At 35.4% G+C, this 20927-nt stretch overlaps 1 protein-coding gene across 4 annotated transcripts in view; it reads right to left on the bottom strand.

The window, feature by feature from the left end:
• Positions 1–20927, bottom strand: part of LOC136043853 (serine-rich adhesin for platelets-like) — a 267313-nt gene that overhangs the window by 179948 nt on the left and 66438 nt on the right. Inside the window, exon 1 of one of the 4 annotated variants that reach the window (XM_065728812.1) lies at positions 6308–6450. The exons of 2 other annotated variants lie outside the window; for them this stretch is intronic. The gene's annotated coding sequence lies outside the window, so the exon portion shown is untranslated. Of the gene's footprint in view, positions 1–6307; positions 6451–20927 lie in introns of those variants that run through there. One more of the 4 variants, XM_065728830.1, reaches the window with a different exon arrangement.

Raw genomic sequence — 20927 nt, forward strand, 5'->3', positions numbered from 1 at the left:
ATACAATACAGATTGTTCTTTTCTACGTGTACCCTAACTAGCAGTTGTTGTCGGGATCTTTACCGCTTTACTTAGTGCAGGTTGGATGGTGAAATAGTTTTAAGTTGAGACCTTCACAACGGTTGACTATTGAGAACATCGAAAGATTGAGAAATACTCATTTAGATGACGCCGAATGTTCGGTTGTGGGGATTCAGTACGTTAAAATGACTTTTTTGGTGTAGGTCTACATTCCACCCCCAAAAATAATTCCACCACAATGAATTATTTCATTCTATTTTTTCAATTTTACTTGGTTCTTAAGATATTTAGACGTTTTTCTTTTTCCTAAATGTGTTATACCCTGCTGGAATTAAAGCTTTTAATATCTTTATTGTTACGTCTTACTAAAAATTAAATAAATAAATAATCAATTGTGAGTTAAACGATGGGTCTTAGATTTTAAATTGCAAATCCGCAATTGAATAGACACGTATTTTTATTTAGATTTCTTCATCTGTTTGCAATCGGTTTTGTGCTAGCTCAATATTCCCTGAACGATAGTTCATTTTAGGTTCTTTATCGTATATCTATTTATTTATTGTTGTTAGATATAGAAAGGTCAAGAATGATTCCCTTACTCTCCAAAGGAGAACTTTCAACATGCTTAGCACTGCTTTCCCCCTTGATTGTTAATCAAATTTCCATTTCACACAACAATTCCTGTTCATTTTTCTTGGAAATACCATTCAAAGTACTTTTATTGTATAACAAGAAACCGAAAATCCCGTCCTATTCTTAGATGAAAATATATTTTATTCTGTGCTTTTCACTCTAAAATTTGCTACGGAAAATATGAATTTCCTGAATAATGACAACTCCAAGACAGCTTCCTTCAAGCGCGGTTAAATTGACTGCTATTAGTTTTCTGTTATACCTTTACTGAGGCAACACAAGTCATTTTGTAAACAAAAAAACCTCTTGGATATACTAGGTGGCTTAGAAACACGTTGCTTTTTTCCACCTCATTAATTCAGAACTAAGACTTCAGCATCGATGGTGATTTATTTTTGATTTTTTTTTCCAGAAGTCGTAAACCAAAGCATTAAGTATAATGCAGTGGTTCACAACTAATTTTTGGTCATGCCCTACCTAGGTATTCCTAAAATCTGATAACCAATCTGATATTTAAACTTAAATATATTTTGTCGAGGCGTCCTGTAGGTATAAATTTTACTATTATTTTACTTCAATATACCAATTATACTAGGTTTGCGTCTTTATCCAACTATTATACTGTGTCTTTGTGTCTAGGTTTGTGTATTTAAGCAATGCATGATATCTTTGCAATACTATCGTGCATCTTATTTCCTCTTTCAATGCATATGACTATGACGTCATTCACATGAAAAACACTTTTTTTCATAATTAAGGTTCTAGAGTTTGGTCAGCCGAAGAGTGCATGTCCTGCAAATGACCCACCAAAATGGCATACCCCCTTGGTGGGGCCTGTACCTCATGTTGGATATCACGAGCAAGCAAAAAATTATTGTTAGTATTAGTAAGATCTACCTAAATGGTGCTTAGTAATTTAGGAAACATACAGCCTTTGATAGCTTTATTTGCCAGAAAATGGTCCAACATAAGAAACAAAGTAAATCACCCGTCAAGATTAAACAGTTCGTGGTAACGAACTGTAGTAAGGAGTGACCCGGCTCAATAGTAACCAAAACTCTAAAAACTGGAATTTGATATCAATAGCTACATCAAAAGGATCACATTTAAATGCTGATTTTAAATATATAAGTTTAATCAAGTTTAGTCTTACCCATCAATAGTTACGAGCCTGAGAAAATGTGCCTTATTTTAGAAAAATGGAGAAAACAACCCCTAAAAGTCACAGAATCTTAACGAAAATCACACCATGAGATTCTTCGTATCAGAGAACCCTATTGTAGAAGTTTCAAGCTCCTATCTACAAAAATGTGGAATTATGTATTTTTTGCCAAAAGGCAGATCACGGATGCGTGTTTATTTGTTTGTTTGTTTTGTTTTTTCCCCAGGGGTGATCGTATCGACCCAGTGGTCCTAGAATCTTGCGAGAGGGCTCATTCTAACGGAAATGAAAAGTTCTAGTGCCCTTTTTAAGTGACCATAAAATTGGAGGGCACCTAGGCCCCCTCCCACGCTAATTATTTTCCCAAAGTCTCCAAATCAAAATTCTGAGATAGCCATTTTATTCAGCGTGGTCAAAAAACCTTATAACTATGTCTTTGGGAACGACTTAATCCCTGAGAGTCTCCGTGGGAGGGGCCACAAGTTACAAACTTTGACCAGTGCTTACATAGGAAATAGTAACAAGGGAGGTACAAGAGAGGTTGAAGAACCAAGAAATACAGATATGGTGGACAAGTCTGGATCGTTCAGGGTCGTTAAAGTTGTATAGACAGATAAAGGGTAGTTGGGGGAGGAGGTATTTTGGAAGGCTGGGTTAAGTAGAGAGGATTTGAAGGTTTATTTGGATTGGAGGGGAAATGGATTTTTGATTGGGGAGAAAAGAAAGTGTCAAGGGAGAAAAGGGGAGAAGGTAGAATCTATTGCTTGTCCTATGTGTGGATCTCAGGATGAAAGTTTAATACATTTTTTGTGTGAATGTGTCGAATTGAATGATTTGAGGCGAGAGATGTATGGTAAAGAAAAATTGAATGAGATATGGATGGTAGATAGAATGAAAGAGACAAATTTCCTGAGTATTAAAAGGATAGCAAGATTTGTAAGGATTGCAGCGGCACATCGGGAGCGTTTTCTTTAAAAAGTATTAATTTAATTTAGTTAATTTGTTGTTTGTTATGTAATTTTCCTATGGCCCACGGGCTTTTTATGGAATAAATTATTATTATTATTATTATTATAGTGATGGTTATTTGGAAGTGTAAAGACGTTTTCAGGGTGATTTTTAGGTTGTGGGGGGGGGGGTGATAAGAGGGGGATATGTTGGGGGAACTTTCCTTGGAAAAATTTGTCATAGGGGGAGAAAATTTTCATGAAGGGAGCGCAGGATTTTCTAGCACTATTTTTAAAAAAACATTGAAAAAATAAATATGAAAAAGTTTTTTCAACTGAAAGTAAGGAGAAGCATTAAAACTTAAAAGAACAGAAATTATTACGCATATGGTGGGTTCACCTTTTCCTAATACCTCGCTCTTTACGCTAAAGTATTTTTAGTAATTTCAACTATTTATTCTACACCTTTTGTGATTCAGGGGTCATTCTTAAGAAATTGGGACAAAATTTAAGCTTTAGTGTAAAGAGCGAGGGTATAGAGAATACAGTGTATGAGAATACAAAAGTTCGTTACGTAAGCTAATTTGTAAGTTACGTATATCTTTTACTAATAAAAACATTCGTAAAAAATTAAAAGTTCTAGTTGCCTTTTTAAGTAACCAAAAATCGGAGAACCTTTTTTCTCAAAATCATTCGATCAAAACTATGAGAAAGCCATTTAGCCGAAAAAATAAATATGCAAATTTCGTTTTAATTATTCATCTGCGGAGAGCCAAAATCAAAACATGCATTGATTCAAAAACGTTCAGAAATTAAATAAAAAAACAAGTTTTTTTAATGGAAAGTAAGGAGCGACATTAAAACTTAAAACGAACAGAAATTACTTCGTATATGAAAGGGGCTGCTTCCTCATTAACGCCCCGCTCTTTACGCTAAAGTTTTTTACTGTTTTAAAAAGTAGAGTTAAGAGAAAGAGTCAAACTTTAGCGTAAAGAGCGGGGCGTTAATGAGGAAGCAGCCCCTTTCATATACGAAGTAATTTCTGTTCGTTTTAAGTTTTAATGTCGCTCCTTACTTTCCGTCAAAAAAATTTGTTTTTTTTATTCAGTTCATTCAAAAGACGTCTACAAAAAAAAGGAAAATGTTTGCCTCTTTATGCATAAATATAAAATTTAAAACGAACGGAAAATAATCGTGTATATTAGAAAACTGCCAAACTCCGCAACCTCCTTCTCTTTACGCTAAAGCTTGACTTTCCCCCCAAATGTTTCAAGGAAACATGTTCTAACACAAGATGAATGTGAGAAAAAGTCGAAACAAAATAAAACTCTCAGTTCAATTGTTTTGAAAGGCAGAATAAGAAAAACAAAATAAAAATTATTTTGGTAAAATAAGCAACAAAACGGGCCCCCTTTTAACATGGGACGATAGGCCCCTTTTACTCAGGATTAATTATGCTCGTTCTAAGTATTAGTTTTTCTCTGTACTATAATTCAATCTTGACTCGGATTTAGCTCATATTCTAGTTTGTTTTTTTTTCTGTAAATATAATAACCATGGAATAAAAGTGTTAATTAGTTCATTTGAGTCAAGTGACTGATGAAATGACTAAGTGTTGCTAATCAGAGCCCCGTAATAAGTGTTAGCCAAAAAAAAACGCATTTAGAGATAAACCCAACAGTGATTAACTAAGTGCCAGCTAGAGGGAGAGGAGGTTCATATCTGTATTTGGCATTCATCCCCTGACAAGACTCAAAAATACTAATACTTTCCACAAAATTTGGAAAATATATATCAATTATTTTCATGGTCTAACGATCAGGGTGTCCTTGACCTCCACTTGTACTAAAAAAACTCTTAATATACGTTTCAAGAAATGAAGGAAATCATGAATTGAATTCTTCTCCTACTAGAAACCTTCAATGCGAACATTGGTACAAAGCGGAACTGACGGTGATCTCTTAGCTTGGGTAAATTTGGGGCTGGGAAGGCCAAAATTAATAGCAATAGACAGCTAAAATTTTATGGTCACAGCAATCTAGTTATATTAAATACTGAAATTAGTCACCAAAAGGTATATAAGGTAACACGGTGCTTAAATAGCGATAAGACAGTCAACTCCGAACAGTCAGATCGAAGACTGGCCAGAATGAAACAGGACTATGTAGTTGATGGGAGTGTCGTTCCTGACGTTGAAAGTAAATGGCACCATATAGCGGTGTCTAGACTTAATCAAAAGCTAAAATTCAAAAAGAGTAACTACCTTTCGGGTATTATGAGAGTGATAGGCTCCAGGACGAGAAATTCTAAGAAAGGGTTTTCTAATGACAGTCGGATATGAAACCGGAAAGTGTGGAAGTTCACTATGCAGAAGATGATGAAATAATTTTAGAAAAACTGCTTACAAATTAGGAGATAATCTCTTTGGGAGATAAGTTAGGAAAGCCGGTAGAAGTACCTTGCAGAAATGCTTTAAACTTCGTAAAAAGAGAGAATGAGTTTGTGCAAAAAACTTCTGAAGTATCTTACGAGAATAAAAGGAAATTAAGGGAAGTATGAAAGACGTTAAAACGTGAATGAAGGAGATGTGAAATGAAGGACAGAACCTTCTGAGAATGTGCTAAACCTTGATAAAGTCTTGGAAAATGATATAAAAAAGAACTAAATTTTAGAATTATTAGGAAGTGATTAGGGTTTATTTGCGAGGAGGAAAAAGACACAATACTAAAAAGATGAAGAATAATGACGGTCCAGGTGCTGACAGCGTGGCAAATGAATTATTAAATATTGTGATTTCAAATTTTGAGACAAGTTACTGAAGATTATGAAAGTGAATTTGGAAAAGGGCAAGTACCTAGTTATTTCAGAAAAACTTTAATAAGAGAGATTATGAGAGCAAGTGTGACGTTTTAGTTTCAGTTCTATGAGCCACGCTATCATGATTAAGCTGATTGAAAAGCTTAGTGAAAATATTGTCATTGTATGTTATACTAGATAAGTACATAAAGAACTTATAGGAGAATTTAGTATCAAAGCAGATGGTGAAACTCTTCAACACTTAGATTTTACACGTGACCTGTGTGCCTTAGATACAAATTTTTTAGCGAAATAGATTAATTTCTAGAGTTTTTGAGGATACAGAGTGCACGATTTGGTTTAAAAAACAATCTTAAGAACACCATGTCCCTTAGACTAGGAATGAATGAGATAAAAGAGGCAATGTGAGAAAATCGATCAAGTGGATAGCTTCACTTACTTGAGAAGCATTGTTAGCAAAGACGGTGAATGCACTGAAGATATAAAAAGTAGGTTAGCCAAGGTGCCGGTTGTTGTTTTCACAGTTGAAAAAAGTATGAAGAAACAGTAAAATAAACCTTCGAGCTAAGATTAGAATATTGGAAGCCACGGTCAGAGCCATGGTAATGTATGGCTCTGAAGCGTAACCAATCGTAAGGCTGATCAAGATTTGTTAAATTTAAATGTTTTTGGAATCACTATGAAGCATAGCTACTGTTTTCTAAATAACTGTGAAACTAATATTTACCGAGGACATAAGAGTGTACCTTGATCCGCACATCAAAACAAAAATTAGTGTCAATAAATGGATACACTGTCACTATTATGAAGAAAATTATGAACAACTACTTTAAAAAAAGGACCTTCCTCAAGTCTGTCGATCTTATCAGTAAGTCAAATTCCTTAGTCTCTTATCAGCCATCCCATTCTTAAACAAAATTACTTAAATTGTAAGATTGAGCAAGGACATTTCAGCCTATATTTATTGAAAACAATTCTATTGACTTTGATCATTCGCAATAAGAGACCTACATTGACAGTTACACTGGCAAACACTGTAATTAAGCCAAGGTGACTTTTCCATGATTCAAATTCCATTTTTATTCTGAACTCAAATATGCAGTTTAAACACCCACAGCGCATATCCACCGATTTTCCTATGACCACAGTTTTTGCGGATTCAAAAGCAGTGAAATAGGCTGCCTAAGTAAAGAGCATTATAGCTTCCAAGAAGTCTTTTTTCTTCCGGCCACATCGTATGAAACGGATGATCGTGCAAAAATTTGGAGATGGCTCTTTCGATTGGAAACTGACGGTTCTAGTACCGTACCTTTTTTTTAAAGTTAAAAGCGATTGGAGGGCACCAGTTCCCATCCAACGCCTTTTTCGTTATCACTCGCCCTTACTCCCCAACTTATTTTCTTTCTCCACTTTCCTTGAATTACGACCGGTTTATTCCGTCTCACCCAGCAACTGAAATTCAGATGTTAAATAGGAATTTATTAATCATTACCCCCCTTCCGTGATCAAGGTTTGAGATAACTATTTTTTTTTTTAAGTCAAAAGAATCAAAAGAATCTATGCCTTCAGAGATGATATGAAATTTTGTTGGCAGGAGGGAAACTACACATTTTGCTGGAAGGAGGGGAGCTTGGAAATGGGCAAAAGAGCTTTTTTTTATTTCGGATTAATTGCATTCCTGACGAGCTCTTAAGGATCCATGGCTAGGTCAAGATGACTAAAGCTATCCAAGAGTAAAATTTGGAAACGACACATGTACCTTAAACAATTAAAAGACACTAAGCGTACCTGATTAGCATGTCAGCAATATCTTAAGGACGGCTTGGGGAAGAAAAGTTGAAAAACTGTTGGAGTTGGAAAACTTGAACTGTTAGAAAATGAAAGGGTAGAAAGCAAAAGAAATTCAAATTTACCATTGAGGGAGGGAGATGGAATTCAACAACGAGACAAAAATAAAGTTTTGGCCCTATAAGTTCCAAGAGGGCTCATTATGATGCATGGCTAATTAACGAGTTAAATCAAACGACTGTTTCTGCTGCCAAGTAGTCTAAATAATGAATATCAATTATCTCGAGATCTCTTGAGGACAATAATTTGATATTCCCAGGGATTTTTAGGGGGAGAGAGGGGATGTTGAATTATGACATGGGACAAAAGACGCATTCTGTATCCAATTTGTCGAAATAACATGTCTATCAAACAGTTCGTGGTAACGAACTGTAGTAAGGAGCGACCCGGCTCAATAGTAGGCCTAAACGAAACTCTAAAAAACGGAGTTTCGATACTAAGAGATATATCAACAGAATCGGATTTTTATGCTGATTTTAAATATATAAGTTCCATCAAATTTAGTCTTTGTCATCAAAAGTTACGAGCCTGAGAAAACTTGCCTTATTTTTGAAAATAGGGGGTAACACCCCCTAAACGTCATAGAATCTTAACGAAAATCACACCATCGCATTCGGCGTATCAGAGAACCCTATAGCAAAAATTTCAAGCTCCTATCTAAAAAAATGTGGAATTTCGTATTTTTTGCCAGAAGACAAATCACGGGTGCGTGTTTATTTGTTTTTTTTTTTTTTCCCAGGGGTCATCGTATCGACCAAGTAGTCCTAGAATGTCGCAAGAGGGCTCATTCTTACGGAAATGAAAAGTTCTAGTGCCCTTTTTAAGTGATCAAAAATTGGAGGGCACCTAGGCCCCCTCCCACGCTCATTTTTCCAAAAGTCAACGGATTAAAATTTTGAGATAGCCATTTTGTTCCGCATAGTCGAAAACCTTAATAACTATATCTTTGGGAATGACTTACTCCCCCACAATCCCTGGGGGAGGGGCTGCAAGTTACAAACTTTGACCAGTGTTTATATATAGTAATGGTTATTGGGAAGTGTACAGACGTTTTCAGGGGGATTTTTTTGGTTTGGGGGGTGGGGTTGATGGGAGGGGGTATGTGGGAGGATCTTCCCTTGGAGGAATATGTCATGGGGAAGAAAAATTCAATGAAATGGGCGCAGGATTTTCTAGCATTACTATAAAAAAACAATAAAAAAAATAAACATGAAAACGTTTTATCAATTGAAAGTAAGGAATAGCATTGAAATTTAAAACGAACAGAGATTATTACGCATATGAGGGGTTCTAAAAATACTTTAGTATAAAGAGCGAGGTATTTAGGAGGGGATAAATACCTCGCTCTTTATGCTAAAGTATTTTTAGTAATTTCAACTATTTATTCTACGGCCTTTTTGATTCAGGGGTCATTCTTAAAGAATTGGGACAAAACTTACGATTTAGTGTAAAGAGCGAGGCATTAACGAGGGTACAAACCCCCTCGTACACATAATAAAAATATAAGAATATAAAAGTTTGTTACGTAAGTTAATTCTTAAGTTATGCATATTTTTTACTAATAAAAACGTTGGTTAAAAATTAAAAGTTCTAGTAGCCTTTTTAAGTAACCGAAAAATTGGAGGGCAGCTAGGCCTCCTTCCCCACCCCTTATTTCTCAAAATCGTCTGATCAAAACTAAGAGAAAGCCATTTAGCCAAAAAAATTAATATACAAATTTCATTTCAATAATTTATGTGCGGAGAGCCAAAATCAAACATGCATTAATTCAAAAACGTTCAGAAATTAAATAAAAAAAAAAACTAGTTTTTTTTAACTGAAAGTAAGGAGCGACATTAAAACTTAAAACGAACAGAAATTACTCCGTATATGAAATGGGTTGTCCCCTCCGCAATCCCTCGCTCTTTACGTTAAAGTTTGACTCTTTGCCACAATTCTACTTTTTAAAACGATTAAAAGCTTTAGCGTAAAGAGCGAGGCGTTGAGGAGGGGACAAACCATTTCATATACGGAGTAATTTCTGTTCGTTTTAAGTTTTAATGTTGCTTCTTACTTTCAGTTAAAAAAACTAGTTTTTTTTTATTTAATAATATCTTGAGAACGACTTAAGGAATGGAGTTTAAACTTTTCGTCGCTGTTGGAGAAAGGAAGGAGGAAGCCTAAGAAAATTCAAATTTGGTCCTAGGAAAGGAGGAGGGGCTATGAATAATGTATAAATAATACCTGCATCCAATCAAGGTACCTTTGTAAGGTCATTTGTAACTTAAAAATCCAGCACGTTTAAGTATTCAAACAAATCTAAATATACTGACATTTTCGCGGTTTTATCTATAACTCAAACTTAATACTTATGTTAAATGAATCCATGATGGAATTTTATAAAAGTACAAACAAAACCAACGTAACGAGGTAAAAGAATAACGGCATATTGGTTCCTTAAAAGCACCCAGCGCCACATATTGGGGAATTGAAAAAAAAACTGGGAATTAGGGAATTGAAAAAAAAAAAAAAAAAAAAATCAGTTGACAAAGAACAATCCTAACACACCGTATATTTTTACGTAGGACACACCTTTCAAAAAATTGTTACTTTAAATGTTCTTTTACTCCGTGTAGTCTCCCGAACTAAGAAAGATCATTTCATCCACCCCCGCCTTCCCTAAAGGTCAAACCCTCGTGTATTCATGTTGGAATCCCATTTTCTGGACCAATCATTGATATATCGCTATTAATCTGCGCTTTCCGTATCCTCTTATATTTTTTTAAATTAAATTTGCCTTTTATAGCTTCTCCACCCCCTTTCCCTGAAACAAATTCTGGCTCGCTTGAAAGGGTTGTTTTGGATTAAACAATCTTATTGGGCTTCCGGGCGTTTCTCGTTAGGCTTATGCAGATGATCGTATGCTTCTCTGTAAAAATAAGTAAGATCTTTTCTGTAATCGTTCTCAAAGTTTTCCATTTCTTTTCTAAGATTGTTGTTGATAAATAGAGGTTTTTAGTTAATAATAACGTGACTTTATCTGATATTTCTCTGGCATGTCGTGGCTTCTTTTTACCTTTGTCCCCTCTTTTCGAATGTTTGGAATTACTTCTATGAACTCGATTCACAACGTTTGATAGTGCGCCATTAACGACGTTAGGTGGAAAATTTAGCTTGACTCTTCTATAATTGTTTTTAATCGTGGCAATTATAATAGGCTGGGTAAGCTTTATTCTACTTTATGTGATAATTCTTCTGGTTTTTATCCAATTTTAATAAATAGATATGTTAATAAGATCCGTTCGTTTTACTTAATATATTTTAGATTTCTACTTTACCACCACCACCCCCTTTTTCTGAACAAATAAAAGTACAAATAGAGACGGTCCTTTTAATAGACAGGGAAAAACAGATACAAAAGTTCTGGATATTTCGTTCAGAACTGGATTTAGATACATCAGTGATCGTCATCAGCGATGAACTAAGGTATTATAATTATAACAAACTATATTTACATGAACGCCAAAAACAAGAAAAACAATGGGGAATGTTTTAAGACAGTGGGAAACAAATTAGAATGAATATTTCGGCCCTGTGTCCAAGGGCCGTCCTCAGCAATACAAAAATATATAAGAAGAAATAACTTACAAGAGGATAAAATCAATAAAACTAAAATGAACAGTTTTTCAAAACAGTCCCAGCATCGTTACCTCAGCGAAGTTCAACCAGGACTGATAAATAAATTGTTATGAAACGAGGCAATTCATTAAGATGAAAGAAAATGATTTAAAAATTCGTTTTTAATGCCAGCCTAGCTTTTTTCGCTGCTGATCTTATAGGTCTATTTGTGACAGGTTCTGTGTTAATATCTATTGTTTTTTTTTTATAATATTTCGTAAGGCCATTTTGAATTAAATTTGTGTTATATATTTATACGAAATTATATATTTTATATTTATACGAAAAAAAAATAGTTACTTCAGGGTCACAGGTAATTCCCGGTTCCTTGGCGGCTTTTCACTGTCTAATAAAATGACTTATCCCCATTTTTACTTTTATTTGTTCGTCATAGAAATTTAGTGTGGTCTTCAAAGAACAGTTCCGTTTCAGGTTCATTTTTATGACTTACTTCACGAATGTCATTTATTTTGTATGATGTATAAATTAGTTATTTTGGTACTTGTACATTATAGCGACCACATTGTTGTTCTTGATCTGTTGTAAAACCGTTTCTTCTATGTCACTCGGAGATAATTAGCGTAGGCTTGGTGAGATAAACTACTATGTAGGTATATTTCATTAAAATATTAAATATATACAGCTGATTAAGTATTTAATATAATGCGTTCCAGGCGGCATGCTTCCCATAATTTTCTGTTGTAGTTCCCAAAATTTTATTACTTAAGTATTATATTTTCATCACATTTTTGTTAATTTTACTTTGATTAACCTAACTTCATTTCTTGACTGTGGTCTCTATAATACCTAAATACCGATATTTTTCTATTATTATTATTAAAAATACTATAAAATGTTTAATATTATAATTATAAAATTTATGATTGTCATTTTTATCATTATTTACCGTGGAAACTAAAAATATAACTGCGATGGCACCTAAAAGGCTATATCCATAAACCCATTTAAAAACTTACGTTAAGTACATCCACATAAGTGATTAAAGCACTACCAAGACTTCATTATACACTAACATTAAATCAGTTGCAAAAGAATTATTTCAATGTAACTTAAAACAGGTTAACAAAAAACTATTTTCCTTATTGTGCAAACACACATTTTTTCCTAGGATTGTTCAATAAGAAATTTTTCATAGGATTACATGCTTTGCAAGAATTCAAAGTTCAAGAAACGTGTTTATTAGGGGCTATTAAGACTATAATTAATTCTTGTAATTAAAATGAAAGAAGCATTTTTTAATGAACGTAAATAGTGACGTTGAAACGTAAAACGAACTAGATTTTATAGATACTCAAAATATTACAAATGCTAATTAGAATCTAAATTACTAATAAAGATTACAATCTAAAGTTGAGTTTAAAGAGTGGGGGATGGAATATGGGGCCCAAAGCCCTCTTTATATAAAGGGTAGGGAAACCATTTCTGAGACATGAAAGCGAATATTCCACTTATGGGCGGGGTAAAGATCCATTGGACAAATATTGTTTGTCAGAGATGCCGCCATCCTTTCTATTCTGTTCATATAAGACAATCAGCATGATATGCTATTTCAGACTAAAAAAAAAATAGTAGAGCCATCAGCTCAGCAGCCACATTATACGCTAAACTCAAATATATTCAAATGAAGGGGTTTTACATGAATAAACCATGTCCTTATTGATTACAGGGTCTCTCGTGAAAACTTGGATAATCTAACCATTTTAAAAATGCCTTCTTGAGGCTCCAGGCCGGTTCCTCCTCAAAAGAGATCACCGACCCCTCCCCCCAACAAAAGCTGACGTTCAAATATGCATTACTATTTAATCGTTAGCAATAAAGCACCTATGTCCTATACAATTAATTTAATATAGAAAGTTTTTGAAAGAATATAAAGAAAAGTTGGCTTGATACACCTCCCCATCAAGAAAAGTTGGCGTACAAATATACATTACTATTTAACCATTAACAATACCGTACCTAGGTCCTATATATCTAATACAAAAAGCGTTTGAAGGAATATAAAGAATCACATTAAAGCCAAAAATAAACAGAAATAAAGTCATATAGGCTGATAATCAAACAGTTCGTGATAACGTGGTAACGTGGGGCTATGAGGGAGGATCTTTCCTTGGAGGAATATGTCATGGGGGAAGAAAAATTCAGTTCAAAAGGGCACAGGATTTTCTAGCATTACTATAAAAAAAAGGAAAAAATAAACATGAAAAGTTTTTTCAATAGAAAGTAAGGAGTAGCATTAAAACTTAAAACGAACAGAGATTATTACGGTTATGAGGGGTTCTTCTCCTCCTAAATACCTTGCTCTTTATGCTAAAGTATTTTTAGTAATTTAAACTATTTATTCTACGGCCTTTCAAACAGTTCGTGGTAACGAACTGTAGTAAGGAGCGATCCAGCTCAATAGTAAACGAAACTTTAAAAAATTAGATTTTGATAATAATAGATACATCAAAAGAATCGGATTTTTATACTCATATTAAATATATAAGTTTCATCAGATTTAGTCGTACTTATCAAAAGTTACGAGCCTGAGAAAATTTGCCTTATTTTGGAAAATAGGGGAAATACCCTCTAAAAGTCATAGAATCTTAACAAAAATCACATCATCGCATTCAGAGTAACCCTGCTATAGAATTTCAAGCTCCTAACTACAAAAATGTGGAATTTCGTATTTTTTGCCAGAAGACCGATAACGGGTGCGTTTTTATTTCTTTTTTGTTTTGTTTTTTTTTCTTTCCCCCAGGGGTGATCGTATCGACCCATTGTCCCTAGATTGTTGCGAGAGGGCTCATTCTAACGGAAATTAAAAATCCCAGCGCCTTTTTTAAGAGAACAAAAATATTGGAGGGCACTTAGACCCCCTCCCACGCTCATTTTTTCCCAAAGTCGGCGGGTTAAAATTCTGAGATAATCATTTTGTTCAGCATAGTCGAAAAACCTAACAACTATGTCTTTGGGGACGACTTGCTCCCTCACAGTCCCCGGGGGACTGGCTACAAGTTACAAACTTTGACCAGTGTTTATACATAGTAATGGTTATTGGGAAGTGTACAGACGTTTTCAGGGGAACTTTTTCTTGAAGAGGGAGGGGGTTCAGGGGAGGGGGTTACATGAAAGGATCTTTCCATGGAGAAATTTATCATGGGAGGAGAGAATTTTGCGCCTCCTGAAGGGGGCGCAGGATTTTCTATCTAATATTATTAAAAAAAAAAGATGAAAAGATAAGTATGAAAAGTTTTTTCAACAGAAAGTAAGGAGCAGCATCAAAACAAAACGAACGGAAATTATTACGCATATGAGAGGTTCATCTCTTCCTAAATACCTGTTCTTTACGCTAAAGTATTTTTAGCAATTTCAACTATTTTTCCTACGACCTTTGTGATTCAGGGGTCATTCTTAAAGAATTGGGACAAGATATAAGTTTTAGTGTCAAGAGCAAGTTATTAAGGAGTGGGAAAATCCCCTCATATACGTAATAAAATTACACGAATATAGAAGTTCGTTACGAAAGTTAATTCAGAAGTTACGTATATTTTTTATAAATAAAAACATTCGTAAGAAATTAAAAGTTCTAGTTGCCTTTTTAAGTAACAAAGAGATTGAAGGGCAACTAAGCCTCTTCCCCCACTCCTTTTTTCTCAAAATCACCCGATCAAAACTAAGAAAAAGCCATCTAGCCAAATAAAAAAAATATGCAAATTTCGTTCTAGGTATTCATGTGCGGAGAGCCAAAATCAAAACATGCCTTAATTCAATAACACTCAGAAATTAAATAAAAAAAAACAAGTTTTTTTTTACTGAAAGTAAGGAGCGACACTAAAACTTAAAACGAACAGAAATTACTCCGTACAGGAAAGAAGCTGTTCCCTCCTCAACTCCCCGCAAACAGCTTCTTTTGTATACGGAGTAATTTCTGTTCGTTTTAAGTTTTGATGTCGCTCCTTACTTTCAGTTAAAAAAAACTTGTTTTTTTTATTTAATTCAAAATTAAAACGAACAGAAATTGCTACATAAAACATATCGATGCCAGATTAGATGATTACATGAATCCTCAAACAAAGAGAAATTAAAATGAATAATCAAATCAAACTTAAAACAAATAGAAGTTGCCTCAAATACGAATAGGGATACCGCCTTCCTAGACCCTCGAAACAACGCGATTTGCACTTTACTAAAAAACTGTCGCCTTTTAGGATTACATTTTTTTTTGTAACATCAGCAGCAATGCAACAACAAAATCACATAACAAGGCTAATCGAGGTTCAAGAATAACAGCTACCGTAAATTAGAGCGGCTCTTCAAATCCTCTTCAACTACCTGTTCAGACCCTCGAAATGGCTTGACTGTCATTTAAGCATTACTGATAATGATATGCATTTTGAACTGTGTTTTTTTTTTTGTCAAAGAATCGGCAACAACAACGAAAAGTAAGAAAATTATGATAATAATTAAGATTACAGGAAACAAAATAAATAAATTCTAAATCTAAGAATAATTGCATTTGTGGTTTTCAATTTTATTCTATTTCTTATAAAAACATATTTTTTGTTAAAACTTTAATTTTGATTCTATTTTATTAAACAACCTAGATATTTGATGCCTAAACAAAAGTTTAAAACGAACATAGGTAATTTCTTAAGCAATTTGTTTTGTTTGTTGTACGTAATGAATAAATAAGATACAAACTGATATTCTACTCATATCACAGGAATAGAAGAAATTGCGGACGAAAAATTACTAAACAGGACTAGATAAAATAGCTAAATTAAACGTTCTTCGAGGTGTCTGCAATTTTGAATTCCTCGATGTTGTGAGGGTAAAGGGAGAATTTTTAAAATATATTTTGTTTTCAGAAACCGCAAATGACACCCTCGCCTTCAGAGGGTTTAAGTCGGGCGGCAACGATACTCTTTCCGATTTCTATTCCTTTCATGTTTGATTTCATTACTTGTTTTAATTCCTGTTCGTTTTCGGTTTCATAATTTCATTTACAGTATCTCTTTTTGTTTTAAGTTATGAATTATTATATTACTTTATTCTTACTCGTTTAAGGTTATAATTTGGCTCTTTTTTTTTTTTTTTTTTTTTTTTTATTAGCTCCAGTTCATTATTAAACTGACATAGTTTTACTGCTGTTTGATCATATGAATATTTGTAAAGTCTCTCCAGTTTTTTTGCTTAAGATCTAAAACTTTGAATTGTAATCCAATCTGAGGGGAATTAGTATCTTCAGTCAATCTTAGATTTTTGCAATCCTTTTTAATAATATTTCTGCTATAAATGTGTGATCGATGGGAGGGGAGTTTTATTCATGCCGAAAGAAAATCTGCGCAATTTTCGGTCTTCGATACGATTGAAGTCATCGTGTAGCTACCCTTGAATATGATTATATCTTAACCCACCATTTTTCTAGAATAATCTTTTCATATTATATTTTGATGCATTTTCTGTTTAACGAATTCACGCCAAGGTCATCAAACAGTTCGTGGTAACGAAATGTAACTAAGGAGCGAATCGGCTACATAGTAATTGAAACTCTAAAAAATAGAATCTTAATACAAACAAATACATCAAAAGAATTGGTTTATTATGCTGATTTCAAATATATAAGGGTTAGTAAGTCTAGAGTTACCCATCAAAACCTATGAGCCCTAGAATATTTACCTTATAATCGAAAAAGAAAAACACTTCCTAAGAGTCGATGAATCTTAATGCATATCAAACCATCAGATTTAGCCTTTCACCCTCTATTATAGAGGTTTCAAGCTTCCATCTACAAAATATGGAACTTGTATTTTTTTTTGCCAGAAGGAAGATCACGGATGCACGTTTGTTCATTTTTTGTTTTTATTTTTCCCAGGGGTAATAATGCAAAGCCAATGGTCCTATAATATCGACAGAGGACTCATTGTCTTACTTTCTCTTTGTCGACTTACTTTTACATGTGGAGATGTTAAGGGGAATTGTCCGGGGAAATTTTCAGAGGTGTTGGAATTCTTTGGGAGATTCTTGCTTGGTGGAAATTTCCACGGGAGATATTCTCCATGGAAAAACTATCACCAGGAGAAATTCCCCATCAGGAAATGTTCTGCGGGGGAAACTATCCATTAAGGGAGGGATTTCCGGGAAAAATTTTCACGGATGGGGATTCCACTATGATCTAATAAATCCTGCATGTAGAAACGGACAAATTGCATAATTTACGTCCTTGCTCTGCGGCTGCAGGGGCATAGTATCCCCTGAGGGATAACTATTAGATATTGTAAATATTTTAAATAGAATGGCCTCTTGAGATTTACATCAGTTTTAGAGGGGAATACAAAAGGCAAGAGGTGGGGGGACAGGTTGAATTTTTAAACATGCCTCCCTACATACCTTTAAGGTTCCAAATTAATACCCTTAGCCGTTCCTTGGATATTGCTACTGTGTTCCTTTAACAACCCTCCTGCATATAGTCTGTTCAATTTGTTTGAAACCCCCCTCAACATTTTCTAATAGTTTTACCTTCATACCCTTATTGTTTTTGGAAACTCAGGATCAAACATGCCCCTTTGCCCAACAACCAGCTTTGTATATAAACAATGGTTAACTTAAACAACTTATAACACTTCCCCAAGGACTTTTGGTGGTTATGTCATCTCCGGAGGCATGCTATTTGACTTTTCGATTATTTGGAACCCGATGGCTATCCTAATTTTGATCATACATATTTAGAAGAAGGGGAAATAACAAGGGAATTGGAGGGGAACACGATCCTCAAAAAGACTTATGCCTGCTTAGCCTCTCACTCAGACTATCTGTCTTGAACTTTTCTCCCATTAGTCATGGCTTGATGAAAACTTGATTTTAATTCAAAATTCAATGGAATCAGACTCCATCGTCAGTTATAAGTGACAATTTTCCAGGCCCGGCCCTCTCCCTTCCTTTCTCTAACAGTGCCTTAAGGTTTCGACTCGAACCCCCAAGCAACACTTAACGTATTACAGACATTCTATTTTGAAGACCTGCATACACCTAGTTTCCATTGAAAAGATAAATATTTGAAAAATCAGGTCACGTGTTAGTTTTGATCATATCAGGTACACGTGTCGTTTCCGGGGTGTATTTATGGGAATACTTTGGTAATCTTGACTTAGCGAGCGATCGGTAACAGTTCAGTCAAAATAAATCTAATTACGAACAAAGAGTATTTTGGTTTATTTTAAGACCCTCCCCCAACTCCTACACCAAACATAAGGGGATTTGATTAGCCAAAAGAGTGATCTCCAAAATTTCTGACCAAATCGTGTACCCAAGATGAAACATGCCACCTTCACCGTTATAAAACCAACGTGTGAGTAACAAGAAACTGATATAATTCACGGGCCTTGTCTCAGGGATTATATAGGCTCTGTCAATCCTGGATCTTGATCATATGTCATTGGGGTTATGGGGGTGAGTATGATAAAGGGGAAAATAGGGAGGCTGGGAACCTTGATGTATATAGTGTCTCTTGTCTCAACTCAACATTCCCCCAGACATTCTCTGAAAGTTTTAACTTAATACCAGAGGTGCCATTTGGGGAGGACAGGGGGGGCAAATGCCCACCCCAGATTTTTCAGGGGGCCCACGCCTCCACCACAAACGGCCCTTTGCCGGCCATAATAATCCATTCTGTCAAATTGATTTGAAATTACTGCACGCTTATTAACCTATTAACCAAAGAGCGTATTTACCTGACAACCCTTGAGGTAATTACGCTCTTTGCTATGAATCATTAAGCCTATTAACTTAAGGTATTAATAGACATTAGCATTAGTTAGTATAAAGTCATTATCTTAGTGCAGACTGGGTCGGGCAAGGATTGGAATTGGAGTGACAGAATTTTTTGGGATCTTGTCGATTCAATATCTTATTTGTTTGTTATCATGAGTTTGTCAGGAGCTCAAAGGCGGAAATTGGCAGCCTTGAAGAAGGAGAAAGAGGCAGAAAATCAGTCTTCTCTGAATGGATTCTCTGATGGATTCAACAGGGTGACAGATACCGTCACCGTGTGAATCGGTTCAGAAAGTAAGTGCAAATTTGTGTTTCTGTTCTTTTGGGTTTCAGCTTTTGTGCCACACACAGTTTTTCGGACTAAAAGAACTGAATTTACGCGGAAAAGGGTTTTCCTTTTTTTTTGACATTTATGAGCAACACGGTTCGCAAGCTCCTGTCTTCTTCCATTTAGGCTCAAAGAATCGAGTTCAATTATCCTGTACTAATAAGTGGAACAGAAAACCGCATTGAGTAGCACACCGTATGAAGACTTATAGAACTACGTCAAATATATTTGTTTTATATCTTGGTCGCCGTTCATTCGACTTGTTCAAGTCGGAGAAAATCCATCGTTACTATTTTAGACCGCAAGCCAGCCAACTTAGGCAAATTTTCCTTCCAATTTATCGATTTCTGTAACTAATTGCCGTGAAACTAGACTCTAGCCAGGTTCGAGCTGCTGTAGTCACGACACACGTTTCGCCACTTGGGCCAACATTGTGAATCTGTTTAGCGGTCAGATTATCAATCCACCACCTAGACATATCCAAAAATAGTTGCTTCCGCAGCATATTGAGTTTCTGAATTACGAATATCAAGCAATCAGTGTCGAGAAGCAATCTTCGAGCCATACTAGAACGCCTCTGCAAGAACGCAAATAAGCCTATAACGTGACCAGGACGCAACTGAAGCTACAACAAATCCACGAAAATGGATTTGAAAAAGGATGGGCTAAAGTAGTAGGGGTGTTACACTGGTTAGAAATGAAACTAATTTGTATACTTTCATTCAGATGTGTAATTCAGCATCTGAACAAACCATCGCCGACGATTCGTCTTCTTCAAATGAAGTGACGGTCCCTCAGATCGAGCAAGCAGGAAGCGAACCACCCCGAGGAAACACTAAGCCTGTAGCAGGTCTGTCGGAGACTCAGTTTCGGCGAGATACGCCTCAAGATGAAGAACATCGCAGGTCCAGCGGCCCTACGGACGTTTCTTCGTCCTCTCTCGATCAGCCATCCCAGCCGAAACTAGTACAACACCCTGCGCAAGTGACAGCAAAAGGCAAGCCGAAACGGTCATTAAATGATTTATTTTATGAAAAACACCTGTGGCTGGAGTATTCCGTCCAGGATGATTCTGTTTACTACTTCTGCTGCAGATACTTTGGCAGCACGTCTACTCTCCCCAGGCAGAGGTACGGGTCTAGACTTTTCATAGAAGTCACCGTGAGAAGATGGAAAGACATCTCTAACGTTCTCGAAGAGCATACTAGAAGCGACCTCCATGAAGAAACTGCAGTTTCATGGACGAAGTTCAAAGCCATGCAATCAATTGCGTCTGTTTTAATGACAGACAGAAACAAGGAAATTAAGGAGAACAGCTAGCACGTAAAAGCGTTATTAAAAGTAACAGCGCTATTGGGGCGACTCGGCACTGCCCTTAGGGGGCACAACGAAACTGAATCCTCGAAAAACAAGGGAAATTTCGTCAAGACGTGCAATCTTCTCGCAGAGTATTCTCATACGCTCCTCAACAAGCTGAAGAGGCGGTACGGTCAGTACACATCCCATGAATACCAGAACAATCTTATTTCGGTGATCGGTTCCAGGCTTCAGCACACGATAGTGCAAGAAATAAAAAGTGCCAAATTCTTTGCCGCTCTGGTCGACGAAACGAAGGACAACTCGAAGAAAGAGCTGCTCGCCATTCTTCTTAGGTACTGCGACGAAGGAAAATAATCAGAAAGACCGATCGGATTCTATCAAATGAAGAGCCTGGATGCAAAAAGTCTAGCAAATTTCATTC

This window comes from Artemia franciscana, chromosome 1 (genome assembly GCF_032884065.1).
Source record: "Artemia franciscana chromosome 1, ASM3288406v1, whole genome shotgun sequence".
NCBI lineage: Eukaryota > Metazoa > Arthropoda > Branchiopoda > Anostraca > Artemiidae > Artemia > Artemia franciscana.